At 43.6% G+C, this 12,090-nt stretch overlaps 1 protein-coding gene across 3 annotated transcripts in view; it reads right to left on the minus strand.

The window, feature by feature from the left end:
* The window catches only part of TBC1D9B (TBC1 domain family member 9B), a 220,481-nt gene that overhangs the window by 202,437 nt on the left and 5,954 nt on the right, over nt 1-12,090 (minus strand). The window lies entirely within an intron of this gene.

Here is a 12,090-nt window from a genome sequence, read left to right on the forward strand (position 1 = left end):
GCTCAGGCGGCCATCACGGTCGCTGGCTAGGCTCCTCCCCCTCTTTAGACAGACTTGGTATAGTCCAAAATTTAGAATGATTGCTGAAAGTCTGTGTCAAAGATGCTTGATCTGTCAACAATTTAATCCAAACAGAAAAACTGTTGTAAGTTTGGGAACCATAGGACAGGAGGGAGGTCCATTTACAAGAGTTCAGATGGATTTTTTTGAGCTACCTCCATGCAACAGGCTCAGATATGTTCTGGTGATAATCTGTTTGTTCTCTCGATGGGTAGAAGCTTTCCCCACGCGGAGGAATGATGGATTAACTGTTGCTAAACTGTTCTTGCGTGAGATAATACCACGTTTCGGGTTTCCTGTGACCATTGAGGCAGACAGAGGCCCGCATTTTCAAAATTAACTTATGCAGATGATCTGCGAAGCTCTGAACGTTCGCCAGAAGCTGCATTGTGCATATAGACCTGAGGCTTCAGGAGTAGTTGAACAGGTGAATGGAACAATTAAAAACAGAATTGCAAAAATGTGTTTGGCAACAGGAATGAAGTGGCCTGATGCTTTGCCACTTGTTTTAATGACACTGAGAAGCATACCTGACAGAAAACCTGGATTAAGTCCACATGAGATCTTGATGGGCAGGGTGATGAGACAGGCCTATGTACCAGTTGATAAGTTGTTGACAATTAATGAGGACATCATACTGGATTAGTGCAAAATCTTTCTGATGTGGTAACTTCTGTGCTCCACCAGGTGGGAACTGAATCAAATTCCAAAGAGAAAAATCCAGCTCATGATCTAGTCCCTTGGGACTGGGTACGAGTGAAAGTCCATCCCAGAAGGAATTGTTTGGTACCAAGGTGGCAAAAACCACGTCAAGTTATCTTGGTCAGTACTACTGCAGTTAAGTGTGCTGGACTGAAAAGGTGGGTTCATGCTAGTCACACCATCCGTGTGCCTGAACCTGAATACCCATACGACGGGGAAAGTACAACTGACTGATTCTGAAGGTGAACCAGAAAAGAATCCAGATATTGAAGATCGACAGGAACGTCGAAATCTGGAAGTATCAGAAGCCAGTTCTGCGTCTGAAGGTGAAGGTGAAGGTGAAAGGGAGATTGTTGAAATACCAGATTCAGATGATCAACTTGAAGATCGAGAATCGGTAAAGACAAGCACCAGTAGAGACACAAAAGAAAGTAAAAAGAAAGTTGCTGAAAAGAAGGAAACTGAAAAGCAATCCGAAGACTCTGAAAGCAGGAACGGAAATCCTGAAACTGGGGAAGAGGAAGTAACTCATGATAGGGGTGAAATTCCAAGTAACAGTTATGAAGGTGTTCCTAACAGAGTAACAGTAGAGAAAACAAAATCTGATGAAGACAAAGACATTGTGAAGATAATAATCAATGATACAGCAGAAGACACTGAAAGTGAAACTGATGACAGTGCAGACGAAACTCCATTAAGAAAAAGTACAAGAAAAAGAGCTTGGAGAGTGGAGCCTAACACAATAGAGCCAAGTCTGTAAAGGAGACAATTTGCCTAAAGAAGCCGGTGGATTAAGATTCAAAATAGTGAACAAAACAAAAGAGCAAGAAGACCAAGTAAATGAGATCACCAGCCAGAAAGAAAAATTGGGAAAGATAAGAGACTATTCAAAGGCCAAAAAGAGGAAGACGTCCAAATCAGAGGTACAAATCTCCTGAGTGGACATATATTGTTTTGCCACCAATTTAAGAGGTTAATAGTAGTCAAGAAAACCTGTACAACCCAAAGCAAATTGGGAAAAGTGAGTAAAGAAGTCAACCAAGAAATAAAAGATAGGTGCCTAAAGTATATGATACTAAAGTAAAAAGCCTGAAGTCCTGTGAGACGGATATTGAAAATATAGGAGAGGTCGGAGTTGACAAAAGGTCGAAGAAAACTTGTTAGAAAAATCCAATTATAGTATAATTTAGAATAGTAATTGACACATGGTCGAAGAAAACTTGTAAGTGTGTTGAGTGAGGTGTGCAACACAACTTGTAAGTGACATAAGGTTGAAGAAACGGTGTTAGGGGAAATGGCAATGAATAATCACAAAACTAAATGTTCTATTTTTAGAAAATGGTGTATATGCTTCACGATATGCATGGGGTTGTCGATTATATTGTGGATAATTTTAGCTATTGTGATCCCTTTCCAAAGTAATTTAACAAAATTAAAACCGAATGCGAGTTCAAGTAAGCCAGTCGAGAAAGAAAAGGTGCATGAAACGCATGTGTACAAGCCAGAGTTGCATCAAGATAGATCTATAAGTGACTAAACCAAAAATACTTTTGCAAAGTTATTGCTTGAGTACATTAAAACTATGAATGTTGATGACTGATGTTTGTGTAAAATTACCAGCATCGGTGTCAGAAGGGGTGACATATCACCACCTTCCTCTTACATATGGAGTAACATGTAGTGTAATTGCAAGTTTGTTTTACAAGACTGGGAAATTGGAATATCATTATTCCAATGTAGATGAAATATTTGCAAAATTAAAAATTGATGGTACATTAAATAAAAGAAAGCCTGCAAAGAAAATGGGAGAATATTTCTTAGAGGTAGATGAATTAACACATGAATACGATTTTAATCATAATTTGACATGTAAAATGAGAGTTGAGGAGAAGGCATTCTTAAACATGGTTGAGGCAAGAAGAATTGCTTACAAACGAAATGAGAAAATGAAACCTGCAAAGTCTAAATATTACACATTTGATGATGAGAATATGGAGGATAAGAATATGAATGTAGCAATTAATATAGATGCACCAATGTTGAGAAAATTTTGTATTAGAAGAGACAACTAAATGTATGACAATTATTTTGTGGGTGCAAGTCAACGTGAAGATACCTATAGAATTATAGGGGGTTGGGGATTTAAAGGAGGAAACTATCCTGTTTTTCCTGGAATTCATTTTATTTGTGGAAATCGAGCCTACTATAGATTACCAGACCATTGGTATGGGACATGTTATGTGGGTTTGGTGTTTCCTAAAATTTTTTATGTAGCTAGAAGTACAAATGGAAAGCATGAAATAGGTAAAGTTCTAAGTCGAAAAAGAAGAGAAAGTGTGTTCGAAATAATAGGTGATGTATTTGGAGCACTGATACCAGCAGTGGGAATTTCATTTAATGCAAATAGAATCAGAAAATTGTCTACAATAGTTGATCGATTATCAACAGATACAGCAGGAGGGTTCTTGATGGTAAATACTGAAATGGTTGCTATGAGAGCCATGGTTATGCAAAATCGACTTGCCCTTGATATAATTTTAGCAAAAGAGGGAGGAATCTGTGGAATTTTGAAAGTTCACCATTGTTGCACTTATATTCCAGATAAAAGTCAGAATATTGAAAAGTATATTATAAATATTACAGATTTGCATAGAGAAATTGAACCACTGGAGGTTGAAGGTATCCTTGAAAGGCTGGGAAAAAGTTTCTCAGCAATTAAGCATTGGTTTCAAGAAATAGGTAGTTCAATTATAGGTAAAATACTAATACCGATAATCTTAGTGATAGTAATTTTTATGATAAGGCTATGCTGTATATACAAAGGCAGAAGAGATTTTAGAAAGTCAATAAGGAAAGAAAATGAGGAACAACAGGCAAGAGTGAGAGAAAAGAATGAAATAGAAGAAATAAAAAAAGTTTTTCAAAGATTCAAAAGAGAAAGAAACAAAAGTATAGATGATATTAACAAAAGAAATTGAAACATGTTCTGCTAAATTTTCCAAAATTTTGAGGTTTTTGGTGATAAAATCACCAGATGACGGAATTGATGGAGCGAGGTGGCAAACGCAAAATTTTGTGTACCCCTCTTGAAGTCAATGTCCCATAACGATAACATTTACTAAAGGGGTTTTGTGAAATTAATCAACCATAGAATAAGATGCACACCGTTTATTATACACGGGAGTACTAATTTTGCTTGCATGTTGCCATATAAATAATTAATATGTGTTGTGAATTAATGCGCAGCTGAAATGTAAACAAACGTAGACTAAATGTGCTTATTGTATACGTTTTGTGCTAAGAAGTGGTCGATTATGTAAGTATAAAACGCATTTGTGTGGCTTACCTGCAGGTAACAACTAATGGGAAAAATTAGTATGGGGGAGGTAAACAGAATGGGTTTTAATTCAATAATTAATATGAATTTGTGTTTGTTTCTATGATAGTTCCAAAAGTGGCTTCTGAGGCCTAGATAAAAGATGGACGCTCGGGTAAACAGTGAGCAAGAGCTGAACAGCCCAGGCGTGCCAAAACCTGCAAGTCAGAGTGAACTGCCTGTGCTCGAGGAGGTTCAAGGCTGCCTTGGACCGGAACCTAGGATGGGTGCCAAACATGGACGCTTGAACGTTGTGATCGTGGGAATGGGAGGTGATGTTTCAACTTAAGGAAATAGCTAAGCTATGGACTATCCTAAAACAAAGACCCTTTATTTTTCTGCTGAACCTTCGAGAAAATGATGTTGTAATGGTGAGATGATGCTCACCCAACCCGAGATTGTCCAATCAGAGTTTGAATAAGTAGTGTTAGAAACATTTTAGATAGATTAAGTTAGGGAATTAATGTATAAAAACCCTGGTTGTGTCTAGAAGGGGTCGCTCTTTCATTTTCTACACGAAGTGCTGCCAGACTGAAGATCGCTTCCTGGATGTAAGAACTTTTTCTTTGTGAACTTTATTTGTTTGCTTTGCAGGACTGAAGGATAAGATGAGGGTGTTGGTTAGGGATGTTAGGAGAGAATGAATTTGGAAGTATCTGTTCTTTGCTAAACTTTTAACTGATTTCTAAAAGCGACTTTGAGCTCTAAATAAAATGATCACTTTGAAATAAAGATTAAGATTTTACTGAATAAAGAATTTATTAATGCATAAATGTTAGACATAATAAAGTTTTGCTTTTAATAAAATTGGGAAAATTGAATTTTTAAAGCTGGTCTTGTGATTTTCCTACGCCTAATTTTCTTTCTAGCAGATTCATTGCCACTATGGTGGTGCGTCTGAATAATTAAATGTTTGAATAAAACCATGGTAAAGTATAGTAATCTATAGTGTAAATAATAACGGATTTAAATAGGTTTTAGACACTCCACCAAATGTTACAGCATTTCTCCAGTATGATTCACCAGAAGCCTTGAAGCCAAGTGTAAGTGTACAAGAGTAAACGTGCAGTGTTATGGGCCCCACTGACGAATGGTTGCGTGTTTAAAGGTTTCAGGGTAATGGTGAGTAATGATTAGACATTATTAGAAATGATTTCTGGAGTCGCGCTGTAGCAGTAGCATAACTTCTGAGCAGCGGGTTAGTTCTGACCAGTTATCTATTGCATCGCCAGTATGATCCCATCCCAGAACCCCTAGATCTTTGGGCAAGACCATATAATGTGCGTAAGAGACCCCTCTTCTCCATATCCCCTCATACAGTCCACACAGCACTCCCTGGTCATTTGAGTCAAGTGCTGTGATGTATAACACTGTGTGCGTGGCCCTTGTGTTCGCTCTCTGAAGCATATCCCAACCCTAGTCCGCCTAAAGGGTCATCTGTAGTTCTCTCCCCCATGCTTTCTGGAAGGGAAGCTTCCCTGCATCTAGATGGGAGTTCAGAATTCAATAGATTCTAGACACAGCATGTGCGTCACTGGAAGCGATGATCAGGCATTTCTCGAAAGGCGTCAGTGCCCTGGTTGCTCCCCATTTAACCGCCAGGTGAAGGAACCAGTGGCCAAGCTGCCAATATTGGGATCATTCTCTCTCCGGGGGGCCATATTCTTCCTTCATCTTGTCAATAGGTTTGATCTGGGTCGCGTCAGACAGGTCTAGCAATTTTTTACATCTCCCCTCCTACCAGAGACTATAGGTCTCTGTTGTGCCCCGGTGTAAAGTCTGTGTTGCCCCATAAGGGGGTGAAAGGTGAGGAAAGGTCGTAAGCCGCCATTTCACTGCCCATCTATCTCAGACCTCCAACATCGCCTTTGTTACTGGCGATTTATATAATGTAGGCATTCTCTGCACCATACGTCTCCACGATACTTCCTACAAGGGCCCCGCCATCATTGTGTGTTACACCATGCATGTTTATGTGATTATAGAACGCACAGCTGCCCATGGGCTTTCCAGCGCAGCAGAGAGAGCGACAGATCGGTGTGGAGGGGCACTCAGGGAAAGAGCCACGTTTTGAGTTTCTTCATGAAGCAACATAGGTCCTTCAGAAGGCTCAATTTAATGGTCATGGAGTTCCAAAGTTTTAGGACTAGATGAGTGAAGGATCTCCCTCCCCATCTGGCTCTTTTTATTCTTGTTGTGCTCATTAGAGAATCAAACGAGGACCTGAGGTTCCTGTTGGGTACATAAGGGGAGACAAGAGACCATAACGGGGCTGGGCCCCTGCCATGCATGGCTTTGAGGGCTAGGCAAAGTGCCTTGAACTTAACACTGGAATGGATAGGAAGCCAGTGTAGTTTGCTCAATGAGGCTTTCACTGTCTCGTGCTTGGGAATTTTTAGTATCATCCTGGCCGCCACATTTTGAACAACCTGCAGCCTATTGACTACATATTTGGGGGCCCCTAGGTACAATCAGTTACCGTAGTCCAATCTTGAGACCACTAGTGCCTGAATCACCGTTCTCCGCACCTGGTCTGGGAGAAGGTCTATGATCTTACAAATCAAGCAGAGAATACCAAAGCAAGGGGCTGAGAGTTTTATAGCTTGGGTATTGATGGAAAGATTCTGGTCAAGCCACATCCTCAAGTTCTTGATGGAGGGCTTAGCGAGTCAGGGCGGGCACCCCAGTTGTCTGGCCAGCTGAATTTTTTCCAAGGGTCTGTGCAGTTACCCAGGAACATTAGCTCGGTTTTCTCCCCATTGAGTTTTAAACTGGTGTTGGCCAGCCATTTGGGATTTTTTTCCATGCAAGGGACTAGCTGCATGTGATTTGAGTTGGTAGCGTCAGACCCTGAAATTACCAATTGTGTGTCATCTCATATAAACATTGAACAAGATGGGACTGAGCGTCGATCGCCGAGGGACTCCATATTGGGCATTGAACATGTCCAAGAAGAGGCCCACTTCCATGCATTGAAAGGTTCTTTCACTTAGAAAGGAAGATAGCCATTGGATGGCCTGATCCTGAATCCCAAGCTCTCCTAGTCTATGCATCACCCCTTGTCAGCCTCCCATCTCGTCCAGTGGTAGATCCAACAGAGGTGGGAGGTGGCATAGTAGCATGCAAGGTTTGGGGCTCCCAGTCCCCTTTCTCAGGGTCAAAGAAAGCTCTCGCCACCTGATATCCTTGCTGCCATTCCCTGCCAGAGAAAGGACTGGCACGCCGCCTGGATGTCTACAATATAGTCTTTGGGGATCAAAATGACTAGTGTTCGAAAGAGGTATGGAATTTACATTTTAAATGCCGCTATTCATCCCAGGAGCGAGAGCTATTTACATTTTCAACTGTTGAGGCCCATTTTCTCCAATTTTCTTAGACTCTGGAAATGTAGGTCTTTAGTTGTTTGCAGTGTGAAGGCTATATCCACCACTAAGCATTCAATATGTGGGGTGGTCCACCAGATCGGGGTAAGCTGCTTCATCTAGGCGGTCCAGGGCAGTAATATTAAGAATCCCTGATTTTGTGAGGTTAATTTGGAACCTCAATACCACCTGATAAGCCATGAGCTCGGTTAGGAGCAAAAGAAAGGATGAGCGTCGGAACATTAGGGACACCAAGATGTCATCTGCGAACATGGTTAGCTTAATGTTCTGCGTCCCGAAGCAGATGCCCTGTATTTAAAGGTTGTCCCCGTTCCTCTGCGCCATTGCCTCTAGCATCACACAAATAAGAGAAGGGAGAGCGGGCATCCCTGCCTCGTGCCCCTTGTAATTTCTAGCCAACCCAAGCATCTGGTTAGATCACATGCGGGTTTGGGGGGTCTTATAGCCTGATAGCACCCAGTTGCTAAATGATTTGCCACAGCATACCCAGCTTATGATGTCAGGCATAAAGTCCCAGTCCACCCGGTCGAAATGCTTTCTCAGCATCAAGTGATACCAGGACCGACTGTTTGGCCCCTGCGCTGCCTTTATCAATCAGATGCAGGGCTTTCTTGGTGTTGTCGCTGACTTGTCGTCCCAAGATGAAGCCTGCTTAATCCGGGTGGAGGATGTCCTCCATCACCACGAAGGCATATGGAGGTGATTTTGGTCAAAATATTAACATCAACATTCAGAAAGGACAAGGGACGGTAGGAGCTGCAGAGGCTGGGATCCTTACTGGGCTTAAGTCTAAGCAAAATCATAGATACCGCCATGGAGGGTGTGGCTCGTCCTTCTTGGATCATCTCCTTGTAGACTTTATGCAGGAGGGGTACCAGTGTAGGAGCCAAAACATTTATAGAAAGACACAGGGAAGTCGTCTGGGCAGGAGGAAGTCAATTTCTTCAGTTGGCTGAGATCTCTTTAGCTAAAGGCTTGTCTAGCTTATCTCTGTCCCGACCTGTTAACCGGGTAGGACTTTCCCTATTGAGGTCGGACAGTTGGAGCTTGTACAGAGTTGTGTAGAAAGCCCCAAAACATCCCGCCTTGTCCCTTTAAGTGTGTGGAATCGCCCTTCCGGACCCTTAGTTTCTGTTATGGCGTGTCGTGTTTGCTTAGCCCTGAAGAGGTTTGCCAATAGCTTGCCTAACTTCTCACCCAGGTGTAGAACTTATTGTCTAACTTTGCAAAAGACATAGGTGGCCTTGTCCATCTCAAGTGCTCCGAACTGACATTGAGCTACGATTTTCCTCCAGGTTTTTTGAGCGTGTGTATGTTTATGTTTATCCTCTAGGGCTTTCAAATCAGAGAGAATTTTCTGTCGCAGTGCCTCCCTCAATTTCTTAAGTTGAACTACCTCCGTAATTACGCTGCCGTGGATCACAGCTTTGAGGATGACCCATTGGGTGGCTGCCGTTGTGTCATTAGTAGTGTTCAGCTCTATGAATTCTCTGATGCTTTTGTGGATATTGTTGACGGTTACGGGATAATTCAGAAGATCCTCTCGGAATCCCCAAGATGACCCAGACTTTGGCACACTCATCTGATTAACTGGAAGGAGCCGGAGACTGGGTTGTGATAGGACGTCAGTAGGACCTGCTCCACCTCAGTCAAGTTGGGCAGGAGCCAAACGTCCACCAGGATATAGTCTAATCATACGTATGTTTTATGAGCACCAGAGAAGTGGGAGTGGCCCCATCCCAGTGGTTGTCTATGACTTCATGTGTCTATAAGGCTCACCTCCTCCACCGTGGTTCTACCCGAGGGTGAGAACTGCACCATACCACTGCGGCCTGTGCCATGTGTGTCCATTGTACTGTTCCAAACTAGACTGAGATCGCCCCATTTGGGTCAGGGTATGAAATGTGTACTGAGAAAGTGTTCTTGGCCTCGGTTTGGGGGCAAAAGACTGTCTACTATCAGAGGTGTCCCCTGGAGCGAGCCAGTCAGGGCAATCCAGCATCCTATCTTATCTCTGCAGACCATACCTCTAGCCTTAACAGACATTGTGAATGTACCAAAATCCACACCCCTCCCATCTTCCTCTCTATAGAAGGAAAGTACTGTAGGGGGAAGTGTTTGGACCTCAGTCGCGACCAGTGTTCGCAGGAGGTGGGTCTCTTGGAGTAGCGCTATGTCAGTGGAATATAGCTCTTTGCAACTAATGCATTCCATTACAACACAGTTGTTACAACGACTGCGTTATTACAATGTGAATCGTTTCATCGCAAGTAGTTACAACGATTAGCTGCAGGGGGCGCACTGGGCTTAGGAATAGTATAATTTACTATTCCTACTCCAGTTTGTGCAACAGCAGGGAAGGTGTTGGATTGTACATCCAACACCTGCGCACACCCTAAAGCAAGTCATGGTTGTAGCGCATTCAATGTAAATGATGTCTCCCATGTCAGTGTGAAGACTAATCAGTGCTTTAAGTATAGAGCGCCGTTTGGGGAGTTGTTAAGGCCCCTCACTTTATATGTTGTTACCCAGAACGTGTGTATCGGCATGGCAATTTAGGGTCTGCTCACCCGCTTGCGCATCCATGGTCCTAGCACCTAGTGTAAGCATGTATGCAACTTTGTCCTCCTCCTCCCTGACCCATCGCTCCCCCCATACCCCTCCTGCCAAACATAACTACTGATCCTAACCAACTAGATAGCTAATATATTTGTGGACAGAAAAGTTTTAAACATGTACAACTCCCAGCCCCAGATGATGTGACTCCGCTCCTTCTGCTTGGGGCAATCTGGGCCTCTGTCAGTTCCAGTAACATTGCCTCTAACCCTTGACGCAAGTCTGTGTCTCTAAGCTATGGAGAATGGTCACCCGCCAGTGCGTCCACGCCTCCTGATTCGGGTCAGTGCCACTCCCCTGCTCTGGTAGCTATGCGGTCACCTGAGGAGTCATTGCTAGAGTTTCTCAGCTTGCGTTTCAGGCAGGCTCGAGAAAGGAAGCCACCACTCACCTGGTGTATCTGTTCGAGCGTTGCTTTGCATCCAGTCAAGCGGTCCTCCCTGCTTGGAGATGCCAGTCTTGCTTTGTGTGAGAGTAGCTTCCAGATTATGTTATGGGGTCTCGAGAGCTCATCTAAGTTGTTTTGGTTATCATCCGGCTGTGAAAGTTCCAGGGTTTGGCAAGCTTCCACAAGTGATTTTACTGCCCATTTCTTGTCCCTCCATTCAAAAGTGGACACGGAAGGGGTGTCCCCACCGGTATTGTTCTTTGTGGCCCTTAAGAAAGGTGGCGTCAGGGTGAACGGCCCTGCATTTAGCCAACATGTTTATAGAAACTTCTTGAAAAATATTGAGAGAATCCCCATTGTAGCTAATCGGGCCTCCCCCTCTCTCCTCATCCGCATAGTGGTGGAAGCAGAGCAGATGCCAAAGCTCGAGCATGCATCTTGAGACGGCAGGCCTGCTCTATGTGTTCAATCAGTCCTGAGCGGCTCCGGTCCACGGTCATCTAGTAGTGTTTCCACAAGACCCTAGATGTAATGTCTTTTCCCTCTCTCCCGGGTGGGACTTATGTGTTGGTTAGAGGGCCTGGACCTGTTCTCCAAGTCTTGCTTATTTTCTTGGATCTGTAGCACTTGGTCGTGCAGGTCTATCAATCACGCTTGGTAGGATTTGCGGTTCAAGCAGCGTTCCCCTTGGGCGGACTCCAGGAAGTTAACTCTTACCAAAGTCATCCAGGTCTCTACAGACTTCTGATAGGCTCCGTTTTAGATCTTTCTGCACTGAGCCAATATTAAGTCTGTAAACATGTGAATCATAAAGGACTTGGTGATGTTCGCTGGGGGGGGTTTATTTGTGAAGTCCTGCTGTTCTAAGGGTAACAGTTTGGCTATATTCGACCCCTCTCTCTCATGTTTGCTGTCGGCGGCTTGGAGGAGCTCTTTAGTCATGCAGTCCCATTTGTGTCTAGTGGTGGTCATGACCAGTTTTGGCAGCGCACCTCCACGGGGGTGATAACCCGGCCCCTTTGATACACCATTGTTCTGGAGCTCTGTAGGGTGGAAAAAGTTTAGAAGATCACAGCTGGACTGCTGATGTCATGGAACTCCAGCAAACAGAGGTCCCCGCCCCAATGAATCCCTGCTGTGATTTGGAGGTAAGAGGGGAGCGCGCCCCCCAGGTCATCTGTTGTAGTCTCCCGCTCACCTTTGCCAGTTAGTATGGTTTTGGTGACACTCATGACTGCAGAGCCATGCCCTGGGTCTTGTGGTTAATTTGTGGTCGAGGACTCAGCACTTTGTGAACTGGAGCCAAATGCAAAGTAGGATAACAGTTTCACATGTAATCAAGTTACTAAGAGCAGGGGTGCAAATCAGTTTACCATGGGTGAGGGAGGGGGAAGGTTACTCGCATCTCAACAGATTGTGTGAATTTATTTTTCCTAAAATGTGGCTATGCGTGTTTTGGCATATTTAGACAGACAGTCTGGGCTTGTTTTTGCAGCAAACCGTCAACATGGAAAACCAAAGTGAGCAGTCATATGGACTTTGGGCACCTTCTCAATCTAGGCTAC

The sequence above is a fragment of the Lissotriton helveticus genome, chromosome 7 (genome assembly GCF_964261635.1).
Source record: "Lissotriton helveticus chromosome 7, aLisHel1.1, whole genome shotgun sequence".
In the NCBI taxonomy this organism is placed as follows: Eukaryota; Metazoa; Chordata; class Amphibia; order Caudata; family Salamandridae; genus Lissotriton; species Lissotriton helveticus.